We start from the raw sequence: 18,115 nt of genomic DNA on the forward strand, positions 1-18,115 counted from the left end.
TTTCCAGACTACGGCAATTACTTACTCCAGGAGCACAGGCCATCAACGAAGGTCCTCCACTTTTTTCTGTCCTGTGCCATCGCTTCCAAACCTCTCCACGTCTGTCCCGAACGCTGGGTATCTGTTTCTAAATCTCTTCTCCTGGTGTTCTTTGGCCGGACCTTCTTTCGTTTGCCCTTTGGATTCCAGATCAGAGCAAGCCGAGTGATGCTTGTTGTCGGTTTTCTAAGAGTGTGACCAATCCATTTCCATTTTCTCTTCAAGAGTACTTTTAACCCTCTCCTTACCACCTACAGAAAAATCGTCACATTTGTTACGACACAATATACATTTTTTCTTATTCAGATTTATTTTTGCACATCAAAATGATCTTTGCTTTATTAATAAGAACATAAGGTTGTTTTGAAGAGAGATTGTTTGAATTTAACAAATCAATTTTTCTGCTGGGTAAGCCTGCCATTTTAGAAAAAATACTGAAAATGGAGTTAAACATCGAAGAAGAGAAATCACAAACGGCATGAAAAATCGAAAGATCTGGCCTGAATTGGTGAGATTCTGGTACACCATGAAAGTTACAATCACTGTAGCGCCTAAAATGACTTTTTTTCTGTCGTCTTAATTTATGAGAAATTTTCAATAGTCACCATCGCCGTGCATATATACAGGCCTGACATCCGAACCCGCTTATGGGCCCAGTTTAACATTGTTGTAATGGATAATATTATGTGTCTTTTTTTTTTTGAGATTTCACGCCACAACAATGAGTCCATAAGGAATTGGATTCTCAGACCTGCAAATAAGTTCACGTCGGCCATGATGGTTTCTATATTTACAATTCAATTTTCTTTTTATGTTTCAGTGTTTCTTTGTAACGGGCATTGTTCACATAAAAGGTGAGTGTTTCTTTTAAAAATACTTTAGGCTCATTAACTAAAGAAATTTTAATTAGAATTTTAAAGATGTTCTCCTGCAGATATGCATGTTATGCAGACATCAGTATTAAGTCGCAGCTCCTTTTAGTTCTAGTGATGTTTGTAAACGATTATGATGAGGGGGATGGTGGTGATTATGATTTTGGTGATGATGATGATTATGATGATGATGATGATGATGATGATGATGATGATGATGATGATGATGATGATGAGGGTGATGATGTTGATGATAATGATAATGAATAATAGTAATAATAATGATGATAATAATAATAATAATAATAATAATAATAATAATAATAATAATAATAATAATAATAATAATAATAATAATAATAATAAAAATAATAATAATAATAAAATAATAATAATAATAATAAGAAGAAGAAGAAGAAGAAGAAAAAGAAGAAGAAGAAGAAGAAGAAGAAGAAGAAGAAGAAGAAGAAGAAGAAGAAGAAGAAGAAGAAGAAGAAGAAGAAGAAGAAAAGAAGAAGAAGAAGAAGAAGAAGAAGAAGAAGAAGAAGAAGAAGAAGAAGAAGAAGAAGAAGAAGAATATTAAAATAATAATAATAATAATAATAATATAAAAATAATAATAATAATAATAATAATGATGATGATGATGATGATAAAATTAGCTATGACATTAATACTAATAATTAATTATTAATACTAATAAAATGATGATGATAATGATAACAGTTAAGTGTCTTATTTACTTTCCATCAAAATCTCAAAGAGCTTCACACAAATAAGACACACTAACAAGACACAATGTCAATTACTAATTATTGTAGGATACATTAGATAAAAAGAGTAATGAAGAGTAGAGAAACTAATTAGTCTGCCATCAAGATGTTCACATGTTTGGTATAAAGTTATCCCTCGAGTCAATTCTTAACCAGTTAACTGCCGTGCTCTGAAAAGCTATGTGTTGGCTAGAAAACTTGTCCTTCAAATATCTATCGATTTAAATAGCCCTCATCTTGTCAAAAACTCTCAAACCTGTGGCTTCATAAGTTCCGTGTTTGAGGGGTGTTTACAAGACGACATTCATTTAAACCGATCGATATTTGAATGACAAGTTTTCTAGCCAAACTTTAAATACATGGTTTTTCAGATTACGATATTTAACTGGTTAAAGATCACATCGATGTTTGAAGATCTGACAGATTGGTGCAGGGAGTTCCAAGTCTTCGGTTCAAATTTTGAAAGGGATCTGTCTGCAAAACTGTATGATCTTGCTCTTGGACCTTCCAAAATCTTACATTGTTATATATCTTACTGATGCGACAGTCTACACGGTGGGCATTTGTGATTGATCACTCATCTCAAAATGATATCATGTTGGGGTAGACCAAGTGCCAAACGTGATTTTTAAGTTGAAATAACCAGAGATGTTAGATGTTTGTTTATGCCATTTCAAGAAAATATGTCCGTCCAATGTCTTTTGAAGACGTATGAAATTCACTCAAAGGTTCCTATCTTTTATTATTTTTATCACGTAAGCCATTCCTACAAAATATTGTTTTGGAGTAATACATCAACCATTTTTCACCATTAAAGATCTATTATTATTTTTTTCTTCTCTGGTTCCCCATCAGGTGAAGGCAGAGATCGATGTTTTCGTCAAGTATCAGATGTCGTCATCGCCATCGACTCATCGTTCAGCATCCGATCAAGGGAATTCAAACAACAGTTATCATTCCTGAAGAATCTCGCTGACTCCTTCACTATTGGAGAAAATCACATGCAACTTGGTGTGGTCTCATTTGGATCGAAAGTGCGCATGGAAATCCCTCTAAACGGGTTCCAGGAGGTAGGTCGGCTGAAAAGAGCCGTGGATAAAATCCAGCACATGAATAGTGGAACTAATACGGAGGAGGCGATTAGGTTCGTCCATTCTCAAATGTTCAAAGAGGAAAATGGGGGAAGACCATGGGCAAATCGGAAGTTGGTTCTGATTACTGATGGCTTTGCGTTGAACTTGAAGAAGACATTACTGGAAGCATCAATAGCGAAAAAGAATGGTGTTGAGATATTTAGTATCGGTGTGGGACCGAAGACGGAGGGGGAAGAGCTGAGTGGAATGGCCAGCGACCCCAAAGAAGATCACGTGTTTCATGTGGAGAACTACAAATCGCTGTCAGGAATCAAGGCAGCTCTTACTGATGCAACATGTGAGGGTGAGTAGAAAGGCAGTTTTAATTGAATTTTAAAGTTTTCTTGATTGAATTGTTGTAAAAGAATAACTGGTATGGAAGCATGTCTTTAAAAGATATTATCAGACAGACATCTTAATGTACCTTATATTTCGTCCTTTGTGTATTTTGTAAGTGAACTATCCTGTACGTATTATTTTCACCTCTAAGATTGTTGTTGAGTCAAACCAATATAAGTAAGTGTGAAAGTTTTATATTGTAAAATTGTAATATAATGCTAATAAGGTCATAAATAATAAATGGTAAATATTCAAAATTGCCGTAAGTTAGTGTTTTTACAAGAATTAGTCTTACATTTTTCGAATAAGAAGGTAATGACTAACAATATGACTGACTCATTAGATGATTTTAAACGTTAATTCAAAGATTAGATAACAAATCCTCTGCTCTCATTGAAAAGCTTTGGTTGTTGGTGTATTTGCCATTTGAAGCTTAAATTTCCCATCTGATGCCAAATGTATTGTTTTTGCCAGAACCCCAACACGACGCAGCACACAAGTCATCGGATGCAAGTCAAACCTTACTAGGTAAGTCAAGTCTAATCAATAGGGCATTCTTACCACGCACTGTATCCATCATATTATTGTATTTTTAATTCGTTTCTTGTATCAATCCCAATTAAACGCTTGACATTATGTTTCTTTTGCCTTTTGCTTGCCACGAGTAATTTATTTTTGTTATGATAAGACGTTTGGTGATATTTTATAATCAAGCTATTCACTCAAAGTGATAGAGGCAAAGTAGAGACCGTGCTGCCAAAGTTTCCATATGCTCATTAAACAAACTAAGACCGTTCAAATAACATGATTAACATGCCATACACTTTGAATACCATTTTACAAAATATATGTCCAATTACCCTGAAAACTACGACTACAATAAGGAGATATAACTACATCACTTTGCAACGTTTTTATTTTTGATGTAAAAGTAGTCGGGATATTATTATGGAGTGAAGAATCGAATTTTTTGAATTCAGTCATTTCTGTCATTTGTAGATATAGATGCGGATTTGTATTCTTGCATCCCGAGTGCGAAGATTCCAGTCCCGTTGTAGGCAGTTTGAAAATTGATACTTGGGGAAGAATCCTCTTAAATCTCATTTTCAAATCATACTTTAGTTGTAAGATACCACGATCGGTATGAGCGTTGTCTCTGATGAAAAGAAATTGTAACAGCTCTATATAGGCTTCATGTCTCGTTCTACATATTATATTCACTGTTGTTGGATCCCTTGTGAAACGCTTTAAGCAGATTTAGTGGATAGTTTGCTAATGCTAGTTTTAATAAGAAATTAAGTCATGTTTTGATTCAGGACACACTTCTCTGGGAATAGTGGTAAAAAAATATTTCGGGCTTCCAATTATCAATCCATGCGTTGTATTCTTATATGATGATAACGTTTCTCCTATAAAATATTTAGTATTGGAATTTTGAAACAACCATGCTTGCCAGCCCTACACTGTCTACAAGTAGGCTTCTATCTGTTTGAATGTCGAGATAACTTAGGGTGGTGCCGAGTGCCAGAGCCCCGACTTGCCAAAATCTGTGATAAGAACTCGGAGCTTGTCATTCTGCTATCCATGGCCATGGGATTGGAATATAGATTCATTATTACCACTAATTATGTAATTCAAAGTCTCAAAAACAACAGATAGAAAGACGGAAACGGAGAAAGAGAGAGAGAGAGAGAGAGAGAGAGAGAAGAAGAAGAAGAAGAAGAAGAAGAAGAAGAAGAAGAAGAAGAAGAAGAAGAAGAAGAAGAAGATGAAGAAGAAGATGAAGAAGAAGAAGAAGAAGAAGAAGAAGAAGAAGAAGAAGAAGAAGAAGAAGAAGAAGAAGAAGAAGAAGAAGAAGAAGAAGAAGACGAAGAAGAAGATGATGGTGATGATGATGATGATGATGATGATGATGATGATGATGATGATGATGATGATAATGGTGATGATGATGATGATGATGATGATGATGAGGGAAAAAGAGTAATAGCAGCAGAGGGAGAAATATGCACTCTGCTATTCTATAATGCACTATGACAAATCACTGACTATTTACAATCAAGGATCGCGGTTCTCCTACGTTAGAACATTGTAACCATTTGCAGGTCGAATTTGATTTATTACCAACTTACATCGTATGCGTATTAAAGATATCTGCAATTTTAATATAAACAAATATATTATAAGATTTATCTTTTATTGTTTCTTTCATCTTCAGAGTGCAGACAAAAGGCTGCAGACATCTTCTTTCTAATGGATAGTTCTAACAGTATTTGGAGGCCTGACTTCGTCAAATATATTGGTCTGGTTAGAAATGTGAGTCTTAATAAAATTGTGATCTTAATTCGATATACCTATGGTTGACCTGGTGCCAATTTTGATGCAGAGTAATCAATTAACACCATTATCTTATTTTTTTGGCAAGACATTTTCTTCATTTTTGTTGATGGATTGAAAAGACTGTCGAGACCTAAACCAGAGTCTCCAAAGAATATCCGTTATAATTGTGATGATGATGATGATGATGATGGTGATGATGGTGATGATGATGATGATGATGATGGTGATGATGATGATGATGATGATGATGATGATGATGATGATGGTGATGATGATGATGATGATGATGATGATGATGATGATGATGATGATGATAATGATGATGATGATGATGACGACGACGACGACGACGATGGCGACTAAGATGTTGGCGAGGGATAGTAAAATAATTAACTTGAACGCACACTATGGTTACACACCAGATACATTTTGATTTGTGTTGCGACCTTGCGTGAAACACATGTCTATATGATATAACTTCGAAATTAATGAAATAAGTATCTACCAGCATAGTCTAATGTCAGTGTATGTGATACGCAAGAGACAATTTGTAATGCAGTGATGCAATACAGTAGACGTTGTCTTTTATTGTCATGGGATCCATTATCTTATTTTTTTAAAAATATTAATATTCAATATTGCGCTCTGAGCCCTCTGTCCATTTAGGGATTGATGCGCGGTATAAATGTTTATCATTTTCATTCATTACCATATAGACTTCTAGCTCTATTTTATGAGTTTTCACCCAAAGTAAATGGGATACTGTTGATCCGATTGTGGCAAGGTAAATTTGCATTCAGACAATATAAATATTTAGTACTCGATGTTCTCTTCAACTTTTTAAGTTACATAAGTAAAATTTGTATTATCAATTAATCAGGATCTTTATAAGTATAAGCTTAACACATAATATTATGATTATATGCTGTTGTTTTTAAAAAACAGGTGATATCCACATTCAACGTAGGGCAGGACGCTGTCCGAGTTGGCCTGACGGTGTATACAGACAGACCCTTTCAAGTCCTATCGCTGTCTGACACTCAGACCAAAACCCACATCAACAGGGTACTTGACCACGTCGTTCCTGTTCTAGGAGGATCCAACACGGCAAAGGCCATTCGACATACTAGAAAATACGGTTTTACCAAGTACAACAAAAGGCCCAACAGTGCCAGGATTATGGTCATCTTGACCGATGGGAAATCGGACAAACCTGGCATGACCAAGACAGAGGCAAAGCGGGCTCAGAGAGATGGGATACGCATTTTCACCATTGGGTTGGTCGGAATACAGATTCGCAGGAACTCATGACGATGGCTAGTGACCCCGATGACAAATATGTCTTCCATGTGGACGATTTTGAAGGCCTGACATCGATAAAAGATCTTCTAGTGCTTAAAACATGCGACGGTGAGACATTATATTTTCCTGCTTCTTTAAACAATTGACTACAGTGCTTTGGGAAGACTAGTATTTAAACAAATGGCCAGGAAACTCGTCCATCAAATATCAATCAATTTTAATAACCCTCATTTTGGCCAAACCCTCAACTTTGGGGCCTCACCATTTCCTAAGTTGAGAGTTTTTACCAAGATGAGGGTCATTTAAATCAATCGATATTTGAAGGGCGTCTTCTGGCCAAATTTCTTGATACGAGTTTTTTCAGAGTACGGCAGTCAACTGGTTGATTTGTCCGTGCTTATCAAAGACAAGAAGCAATAAAAGTAAAATGTGTTGTTAAAATGTTAAAAATTCGGACTGATTTATGGCAGAAATACCTCCTTCTATTGCTTCCCGACTTACCTCTCTTCGTTTTAAATTCTTTCCTTAACTGTTGAACGACGACTTTTCATTCATTATAAAATCCATAACTTGTCCTACTCTTTATGAAACTGAACACATGTTTCTTTGTGGAAACGGAAAGATATGCTGTAGAGCAAGAGTGAGACCAAAACCTGACTTAATTTCTTCCCAGTTAGCATACCTTTATCATTGACTTTCTACTTTCCACTACTTTATTTTGCCCCCCATACGCACTTAATAATTATGTATTTAAAATTTGAAGTCTATAAACTTGACAAAAAGGCTTCTGTTAATGTTGTTTCTTTCGCCCTGTATCATACATTTTTTTTCTCAAATACAACAATGACTGTGTTACAAGTATCTATTGTTTGAGATGGTAGGATCCGTGATTAATGTTTACATACATTGGTGTATTGTCTTGCTTACGCTGGAAGGCGCTCACTGACTATATAAAATTTTCTTTGCACAGAAATTTTCGTTTTTAAACTGTCTAAACCGACGTGTGCATTTATGCAGGTCTGATATCCGAACGCAATTATGGGCCTAGTTTAACATTGTTGTAATATGACAATATTTTGCAGCATTATTTTTTTTTTTAGATTTCCATCACAACAATGAGCTCATAATGAATTGGGTTATCAGACCTGCAGATAAGTGCACATCGGTCTAAAACCTTGCGTTTTAGCTCCTTTAGTTTGATTATGTCTCTGATGTGTTTTTTTTTATTATCCATCTTTTCGTCAGCTGTGAAAGAGATGGTAGTCAACGACAGACCAGGTAAATATTATACTCTTGAGCATAAATATATCAAACTGATTTTGATTTATGATGGATTGTAAATTTTTACCTACTCATTTTTGATCTATTTATTCCATTTTCGTTGTTGAATTAAAATTGCTCTATAGTAAAAAAAAAAAAAAAGAAGGAAATTACACACTACGTAACCGAATGTCCAATTTCATAATTTTACCAAAAATCAGTAACTTTTCTTAGCTTTTTACTCCAATGATTTGTAGATATTAGTTATAAAAAAGGGGGGAAAAGACTTACAAAGAAAAGCTTCCATTCCGTACCGAAACAAATGCCCGATTGGTTAGTTTCGTTTGCTTGATAATGAAGCTATTTTAATTGCATTTTCAAAGAATCTTTTTTTTTTCAATTCTAGATCGGTAAATTCCCACATGTATTAGTTTACAAGTATGATATTCCAATTTGGGATGGTATCATTGTTGTGGGGTAGAACGTCTCTCAAATCAAAATAGAATTAAATGTTGTTTATTACAAAAAGTTGAAGCATACTTTATAAGCTGTCACCAATATCGTTTGTAACACTGACAAATTGGGCTTGAGCTTTTATTTTATATATAATATAGCGCAATATCCACAAAACGTGCTCAAAGCACTTTACAGGGGTCTCTAGCCAACAGCAGCACTAAACATGTAGGACGAGACATACCGCTTGTTAGGCGACATAAAAAATTTCGGAAAAATTTCGGCCGCTGTTAACGGCCAGGTTTCAATTTTACATCTGAGTACGGTGAGAGAATGTGAGTAAAGAGCCTTTCTCAAAGACTCAACTATGCGCCACCAGAGCGGGACTCGAACCCAGGACCTTTTAATCCGAAGGCAAGTGTCATACTACAATACAAAATAGCTTCACAATTGCATGCGGTTGTAAATATATTTGCGTTGGACAATGTCTTTGCATTTGCATGTTTAACATAATATAGCGGATCTAATATTACATTAACTTTTGTCTTTCTAGAAGAACCCAAGCTGTGCCCATCAACGCTTACTGACGCTGTTTTCATCTACGACACCACCTCACTAAGTCTCCACTACCACAACATCGTAATCAACACCATCTCTGACGTCATCGAATCAGAGCATCTTGTATCCAGTAATCTGAGATTTGGAGTTATCCGAGAAGCTTCCAAGTCAAGAAAACTCCACGACATCAAATTAACGGATGATTGGAAAAAGGACGACTTCATCACAAAGTTGGACCCAGGCTCAAAAAGATCTGCTGCACAACTGTTACTGAAAAAAGCGAGGCGAGTTTGGGACGACGATTGGTCTCATAAAAGAGTCGTATTTCTTTTCCTCGAGTCAGACTTGAAAAATATTCTGGGCGCTAGTTTTGAGTCCACGTTCTTGAAAAAATCAGGGGTACGCATAGTCGTGGTGGGTTTGGGTCGCAATTTTGACTCAAATCAGGCTTTATTTTTAGCAACTCATCCTGCGAATGAAAATCTCATTATTCACAAGCAGGAAGGGGATGATGATAATGGCGATGAACTTGTGCATGAAATAATAAACAAATTGTGCGAGTAGGAAAGCCTGTTTATACGATATTGTTATTCTGACAGGTTGATGACATAAAGTTGTATAAGGGGAAAGAGAAAAGGTTGTGACATGATATTATGTTAAGATTCTTATGGAGCCAGGGTAAATGATTTCTGTGTCGGAGGTAGTAAGAGAGAAAAGAGACAGAAGGAGAGAAAGAGTGGGAGAGAGAGAGAGAGAGAGAGAGAGAGAGAGAGAGAGAGAGAGAGAGAGAGGCGTTGGGCGGAGAAAAGAAGAGAGAAACAGAAAGAAATACGATGCATGATCTTTCTTCTAGAGCAAATTTTTATACGAATGCCTGTGTGAGAGCGTAAGTTGTGATTGTTTAATCCTGTATAGTGAGAGAAATACACATACATACACACACACACACACACACACACACACACAAGATGGATATATATATATATATATATAATATATATATATATATATATATACAGAGAAAGAGAGAGAGAAAGAGAGAGAGAGAGAGAGAGAGAAGAGAGACAGACAGACAGATAGAGAGGCGTGAACTATTTCTCAATATTGATAATTGCATTTATGTAGGGCATAGACATGACCAGATTATGCTATGTGTGCTTAATTTATACTTGTATATTTCTGATATAATACGCTGTTGGAATACTGCGATGTAGATCCACCAGAAATCAAGCAAAATAAGCGATTTCTTTGTAACGCTTGTTTTCTTCTGTCAAATGATATTACATATTTTAACATAGGCTTTTAAATGTGAATGCTTCTCACTCGTCAAATAGTGCCAATAGCTTTCGGTCCCAGCGAGAAATCAATCAAAGAGAACTACTATATATTGCACAATTATTCAACTCCACTTAGCAAAAGTTGAATATTTAAGTTGTGCAATCAGAAGGCAAAATTCAATCAACTGGAAATCTAGAATAATTATAGTGTCATCAACTCATTGGGGTTATTACAAAAAGCTATGATCTTCATGTTCAAAGTAACGAAAAGACCAAAAACAGAATACATATGACTTTGAAAAAGATTAATAATAATGGTTCAAAACGTATTCTTATTCCTTTATTTTCTGTAGTGATGTGTTAAAACATCAAACGTGTTGGTAGCCAAAAAGGGTCTACTATAATATTTTGCCTAATGAAGGCAGAAGAAGTCAATACTTTCTAATAGTAAAAATCTACAGTCAGTTTACAAGCTGTTTTTAGTTGTTTAATGCAGTTATATTTTATTTCAAATTAAGGGCGTATTTTAAATTGATAAAACTCGAATTATTTTTAGACATCGTCATTCGGCCTCGAACTGGAAAGAAATGTATTACGAGTATATGAGTACATATTCACACGTGTGTTAATCAAAATTGTTGTGGTCTTGTTACTGATAAGTGATGTGGTACAAGAAAACAGCTTAAAGTCCTCATTATCAAACTTTGTGGAATAAGTTAACTGTCGTACTAGGAAAAGACACGTATTTACATATTTGGCCAGAAAATGAGGGAATCGATATTTGAAGGATGAGTTTTCGGCCAAATGTTGAAATACGAGTTTCTCCATGGTTTGTCAGTTAAGTTGATACTGTGGGTGATATCCCTGAGTTCTTTTTCCATGCTTTGTACTTAATCGCAGTCATTTATATTGATATAAACCTATAATATATTAAACATAGGAAGATTTGGAAAAAAAGAAACTAAAAAAATGGGGCCTTAAGTTGATTACATAGAATTTAAAGACTGGATGTTGGGTTAAAAATGCGTATAAAATATTAGTTGTGATTCTTAAATGTTTTATTCAAAAGATATAGGTCAATTTTTTGTTTCTAACGAAATTCCAATTTTATATTGATCAAATGTCAAAGTCTTTGTCTGTATCTCTGCTGTGTCGTAGGCAATTTTGTCCAGGTTTTTATGTGTCCTTCACGTATATTCTTGGAAAACTTGAAAAAGCCTGCAATACTACTTTTATTTTTAATGAACAAAATTACTTTTTTGTTCTTTTATATCAAAGACTTGCACGTATTATCAAATAAGTTGTGACAATTGGGCATTTTAAGAACGCGATGCATTTTAATGACACAATATCTGACATTGTGTGTTGGCCTGGGAAGACATACCAAATGTCGCTGAACCTAGTTTTGAGCTAGAGGACTAGAACGGTAAAAAATAGCACTCTGTAGCCATAATGGTATTTCTTTAAAAACGATAGTTTAACCATTTATCTTTCGTTTCCTAAAAGCAGGCTTCTGTTTGTTGTGTCTTTATATTTTAAACAATAGGTTAATACAAGTGATATTGCTTTAAAATCAGCGTAAAATTTGACCAAAAAAGCATTTTTCACGATCTCATTTGACTAGTATTTCCCCAACACTGTTAGCTGTTGTGCACATGAATATTTCTTTTTAAATGATTTCATGTTGATGATTCTGTTATTTTTATGTTGATTTTCTTTTGTACCCAGCTACATTTAACTAACCATATATCAAAATTAGCGAAGGTATTGACAAAAGTTAAAGCCCATTATGATCAGGGATAATTTCAGATTGACAAAATAACATAATCTCAAAATCCATGTGGGGTGACATAATCTGATATCTTTTCATAGGCCAACACACATAATATATTTTGTTATGTTTTGAAATCTCATCAATATTCGTATTGAAATGTTTACTCTTGATTCCTAGGTGCTAAACCAAAGATTATGTATATTTAGTGTGTAAAAATTCAACTGTATTTATGTTAATGTAAATATTTTCATTGTGATAATATTGATATGTACATTTTTTTGGTATAATTTGAATCTAATGCTAGTCATGAATACTTTTCGTCATTGTCATTATCTTCGTCATCATCATAATCATCGTCAAAATTTTCATCGTCATCATCATCATCATCATCATCATCATCATCATCATGATCATCATCATCATCATCATAAAAAAATAAAAATAAAATTCCCTTTATTCATCCCATAGGGGAAATTTGTCTCTAGGGTCTATTCCTAGGGAAGACTGAAGTAACCCAGGCGTCAGCCGCAGTGCAGCGCCGCAAAATTGAGCTAGGGCGAGATGACTTACTCAAGGTCACACAGCGCAATGGCGTGTGATCGAACTCGGTACGAAGCAAAGACCGTACCGCTTAGTCACGCTGCCCCCATCATCATCATCATCATCATCATCATCATCATCATCATCATCATCATCATCATCAACATTACCATCAACAATGCCATCACAATTACCACCGCAACCATCATTTCCAGAGTCATTCTATTGTATATTACTTTAAATGTCCATCCATCTCCTTTCATCATTATCTTTATAAAATCGCATCCATTCCCGTCCAATGTTGTATAGCATTTTACGTTTATAATAAAGCAAAAACGAAAACAGATGTTGTAGTTAGATGTTTGATAAGAAGCCACTGCCTGATACTCTTCAAGTGATGAAAGATATGCCATGTAAATGTTTATTTTAAGAGACTCCACTCCCCCGCTAGCAAAAAGTAAGACATCTGAAATATCATTAAATCTCAAACAGTTGAAAATGTTCAGGATCTAGATTATAAGAAAGTAAGTGGATAATTTCTAATTTTTTAAATCTTCTGCTTTAAAACAATATTGGGGACACGATAGCTCACGCTCCTGATAGTTTGTACCCCGTATTGTTTGAAATTTAAAGCGAAGAAACAAGGTTTCATTGTTCATCAAACAGGTAAAATATATACAGGTTTATGACCTACATGTTTGGTAAATATTGATCTCGAAAAACTATCTACCAGAGAATTGCCTTGAAAACAGAAGAAATGCTATTATCATGATAAAATCGTTATCTAAGTTGTAAGTCGAATGTTTGAATATTATTTACCATAAACCGATCAGAATTGTGTCGTAAACTAATCGAGCCGAAAAATGGTCTGTGTTTTCAGATAGGTAATGCTTTTTTCAAAACAAACTCTACAATGGAACATTATGAGTTCTAAATATTATCCTTTACATGCAAAGTATGCCTTGAAATATTGGGTTGCTCTCTATTCAGTGGATTGGGACCCGTTTCAAACAACGCGATTTTAATCTCGTAATGCGTCCAATTTGATATCTACCATTAGATATGGTTCCGATAGTTCATTTTTGTAGAGTACATCAGACTCAAATATGGTTTTCGAATCCATATTGAGGCCAACACTATTGAGCACCCTGTTAGATTTATTGGAACGTTATTTTTATTATTTTTAGGTAGAGTAGTGTTATCCAAGATCAATAGAATTGATTGACCCCCTCGACGATCTGGGAATAGACATTCTGACAAAAGCCTTTAACATCATATTATATGAAAAAGGTGAGCTGCATAATGTTTTAAGTATTCATTACTTTTCCCAAATAAAAAACTAAGGAACCATTGATTGTGACCAACACAGAACAATCAACATAAGGAGCCAGACCACAAAGTTATATTAAGAATAACCTACTTATGAAAAGAATGAGGAGCAAGATCTCTCCAGAGGTTAAGTGACGAGCAGTTTGGTTTTGTTAAAGAAAATGATACGGTAAATGCAATTTTTACATTGAAAACAATAATGCAACGGTCAATCGAGAAAAAAAAAACACTTTATCTATGCTTCATTAATTATTTAAATGCATTTTATTCAGTACAACACGATACGCTCATCAAAATCTTAGAAAAGACCGGTGTAGACAGTAAAGACCTTCAAATTGTGACAAATTTAGACTGGAATCAAACAGCGTGTGCCAAACTTGAAAACGAAACATCGGAATTCTTTAACATCAAGAAGGGAGTAAGATTGCGTCTTATCACCGGAACTTTGTAACATATAAAGTAAAATAATATTCAAAGAATCGCCAAAAGTGATTTTAATAGCAAGGCAGACTTCAAGCACACCGCAGAGAATTGTGATACGTGGAGACAGGTGACCAACTTGCTCAAGAATGCAAGCCACGATGGATGATGAGTGTTATCCGTAATGTAAAGGAATACATTATTAAACATAATTATTATCATTAAGGGTTACATGGCTCAAAAGAACATTAAATATCCTGTTGTTTTTGAAAATATAAATATATAATAAAAACAGACAAAAGTAAAGATCAAATTGATACATGGACATTATAACTAGACAAAATTGTATATACAAACAAAAGGTCAAGTTGGTGCATTATAAATAAATTTTCATCACAGACCTACTGTTGAGCATAAGCATATTTCTGAAAAAAAACACATCTCATTATCGTATACGTTTTCTATTGAGTTCTCTATTAACTAACTTTCTGAAAGCATTTCTCGTTTCAGGATTTTATGTATTAAAATCAAGTGCATTCCATGTCCTGACAGTAAGTTGGATAAATGAGTTCTGTCGAACATAGGTAGAACTTCTGGTGATGGATATCTTAAAATGTATCTCCTCGGGTGAATATGACCAAAGAAAATTTTTTTAATGCTCATATTGAAAGTTATGCAGACCATGGACAATTCTATATAGGTGTATAAGATCGCCTCTTTTTCTTCCGTACTTAAGTGATGAGTATGTAATCTTATTACTGAACATTTAACGCTACAGAAAACGGAATTTCACTCTGGCTTTCTTCTTACTGCGGCTCCTCATAGCTTAGTTGGTAGAGCACTCGCTTCACACGCCAAGGGACCAAGATCGATCCCGGGTGCATTCAAGATTTTTTTCTGACCCTCCCTGTCCACCTAGCAGTGATTGGGTAGCTGGGTCTGTGCGATCTGGCGGAAAGTACTTTAAGATAGACTAGCAATTGCTATTGTACGTTTCACGCCATAGAAACCGAGATAGGTTCCGGCTTCCTAAGCTTCATGGCTTTGAATGATTACTTTTTTTTTCTTGTTGTCGATCTATTTGCATATTTATTGGACAAATTGCAATGTATATAATGGAACATTAAATCAATTTGACACTGATAGAAGAATAAATGAAGCAAAATGAAGTACAAGAATATGGAGGGTTAATTAAAATGCTCTTTTTAAATGTTTATATTTTGAAATGTGGATAAAGATAAGTTAGATAAGGATTCCCTTAATTCATCCCCAAGGTGACATTTATTTGTCTTTCCGATCCATTCCACTGGTAGACTGGAGTGAACCGGGCGTCAGCAAAACGCTGCCAAATGACCGAAGGAGAATTGGATTCAATAGTCTGATGTCACGTCAGCCCAGCAATGAGCAACTTGGTTCTAAACAAAGAAAATCGGTACTTTTTATTCTTCATGCTGGCTAGAACTTATCCACATGTCATGTGATCAGAATGTATAAAAGTCGAAACATGATCAGATTTATAATGCTTTTCTCCTCTGGATACAGTTACTAAGTTACTATGCGTCACTACAACGGAAGTGACGTCATGACTGTTGAAGCCTATTGGCTTTATCAAGGCCATACAGCGCAAAGGGAGAAAACAGCCTGTACTAGACGAGAAGCATACAGCTGTGCCGCGCTGCCCATAACGGATGTTTCATCTACACACGGAATGGGATCGAGCCGATTAAGAGTTTTTTAATGGTACATTTATAGTCGTCAATTCTCTGTGTGAACCACAAAGGGCAGATACAGCGTCACATCTTGGTTGGAGTAACAATTTGTTGCTATTTAACGCTATAAAAAAAAAACCCGGATAAACTCTGGCACCGTTGTCGTTATCGCTCCTGTATCATGATATAAATGCAATTAGGCAGGTGCAAAATAAGAAAGATAACTCGTGTTATCATTTCAAGACAAAGTCTTCCCCAGTAAAATTTGATTATCGCCCCTTTCATGAAACCCTGATTATGTCCTGCTGTTAAGATAGAAAATTATAAGAGACAACTAAATAGCATGAGAAACACCAATCTCTATCGAGTGGAGCAACATTTTGAAGAAATCCCGCGTTCTGACCAAAAAAAAAAAAAAAGAAGCAAAAACACTCTTCAAATGTGTTATCTGTTGAAAAAAAAAAGATCAATGATGCAAAGCACTCTTACAATCTATCTGAAAGATTTTTAAAAAATAAACAGAGAAAGAAAGAATGGACAGTTGATTAAAGAAAAAAAGACATGGTAATATTTTTGAAAGGTACTTTCTCAGTTCACAGAAGGAGGGAGAAAGCTTCTTGGGGTGCCTGCCTTTCCCTCGCTCTCCCCTTTTAACGAAACAATGACATGCATGTTATTAGCTAATCGATCGATCTTTGAAAAACAAGTTTTTTGGCCAAATTTTTTTCAGAGGCGGTAACAATACGCCACTACTTAATTCACCGCCCTCATCACGACAGCTAACACATTGTCAACAACCACCACCGCAGTTATAAAAAATTACCACGATATCACAAACCATTACCTTCATCACCATCACCACCACTACTACCTCTTCTGACACCACAACAGCAGCAATCACAAGCCCAACCATCAAAATATTCACGAAGACATTAACTTCCTCTCTCACCGACCATTACAACGTCCCTTCATTCCATCACAAACAACAAAGGACCTCCGATACACTCCAAGACTCGTACACACATTCATGTATTATCGATCCAACCCGGGGCCCAGACGGATCCTTTACCAAATTGTCCTCATCCAAGCTGCTATTGTTGTCATTGCATCCGCCAGTCCCACGCGTTCTATATTATTCTAATAATAAATCCTTATTCATTTTTCACTAATATTCAGTCCGCATACCTGATCTTTCAGCGAGTTTGGATTTGTGCGGCTATGTGGTCTTGTGGTATGACACTCGCTTTTGGATTGGAGGGTCCTAGGTTCGAGCCTCACTCGGCGTATAGTTGAGTCCTTGGAAAAGGTTCTTTACTCACATTCTCCCACTGTACTCAGGTGTAAAATGATTACTTGCTGGCCGTTAACAGAGTTGTCTCTATCCGAAAAGATTGTAATATCGCCTTACGTCTTGTCCTTCATGTTAAGTGGTGTTGTTGGCGAGGGACCCCCTGTACCTAAAGCGCTTTGGGCACGTTTAGTGGACATCGCGCTATATAAAAGCTCAAGTCTTGATAATCTACCTCAAAGTACCCAAAATAGCCCAAGTCTATATGGACTATAAATCTGTCCGTTTGCGTTGTGGTTCGAGTACTCCACCACTATATATATTATCATTATTCACCTATTTGTTCAAATATGCAATACACATTATTGGACTTGCATTCTGAGAATGTAGGATCGAAAGAGTAGAAGTCAGCAATATCGTTTCATCCTTTGTGAAAATGAGTCAACGAGAACTTGAATGGAAGTCACTTATAGGCCACAGTGAGCGAAAAGGTATGTATACCGGTAGTTATTGGAGGCAAATTGTCTCTTTCAAATTAGTTATAAAAGTTACTTGGCTGTGATCACAGAGACATACATACCTATACTATTCCGTATGTTTGAAACAACAACAAAAAATAGACAAAAAGGCGACTTATACTGTACTAAATGAAATTTAAGTGAATATGGCTGATTAAAGAAATGTTACAGTAGTCCTTCAGCGCCAAAAT

At 35.4% G+C, this 18,115-nt stretch overlaps 1 pseudogene across 1 annotated transcript in view; it reads left to right on the forward strand.

Moving 5' to 3' along the window:
- Window positions 1–9,775, forward strand: part of LOC144966550 (matrilin-1-like) — a 16,152-nt pseudogene extending 6,377 nt beyond the window's left edge. Inside the window, exons 3-9 of the transcript XR_013644235.1 lie at window positions 860–893; window positions 2,540–3,121; window positions 3,631–3,684; window positions 5,375–5,472; window positions 6,442–6,906; window positions 8,044–8,076; window positions 9,065–9,775. The product of XR_013644235.1 is annotated as a matrilin-1-like (transcript). The remainder of the gene's footprint in view (window positions 1–859; window positions 894–2,539; window positions 3,122–3,630; window positions 3,685–5,374; window positions 5,473–6,441; window positions 6,907–8,043; window positions 8,077–9,064) is intronic.
- Window positions 9,776–18,115: the final 8,340 nt, after the last annotated feature.

Source organism: Berghia stephanieae, chromosome 2 (assembly GCF_034508935.2).
Source record: "Berghia stephanieae isolate SIO BIC M18660-M18661 chromosome 2, UCSD_Bste_1.3, whole genome shotgun sequence".
In the NCBI taxonomy this organism is placed as follows: Eukaryota; Metazoa; Mollusca; class Gastropoda; order Nudibranchia; family Aeolidiidae; genus Berghia; species Berghia stephanieae.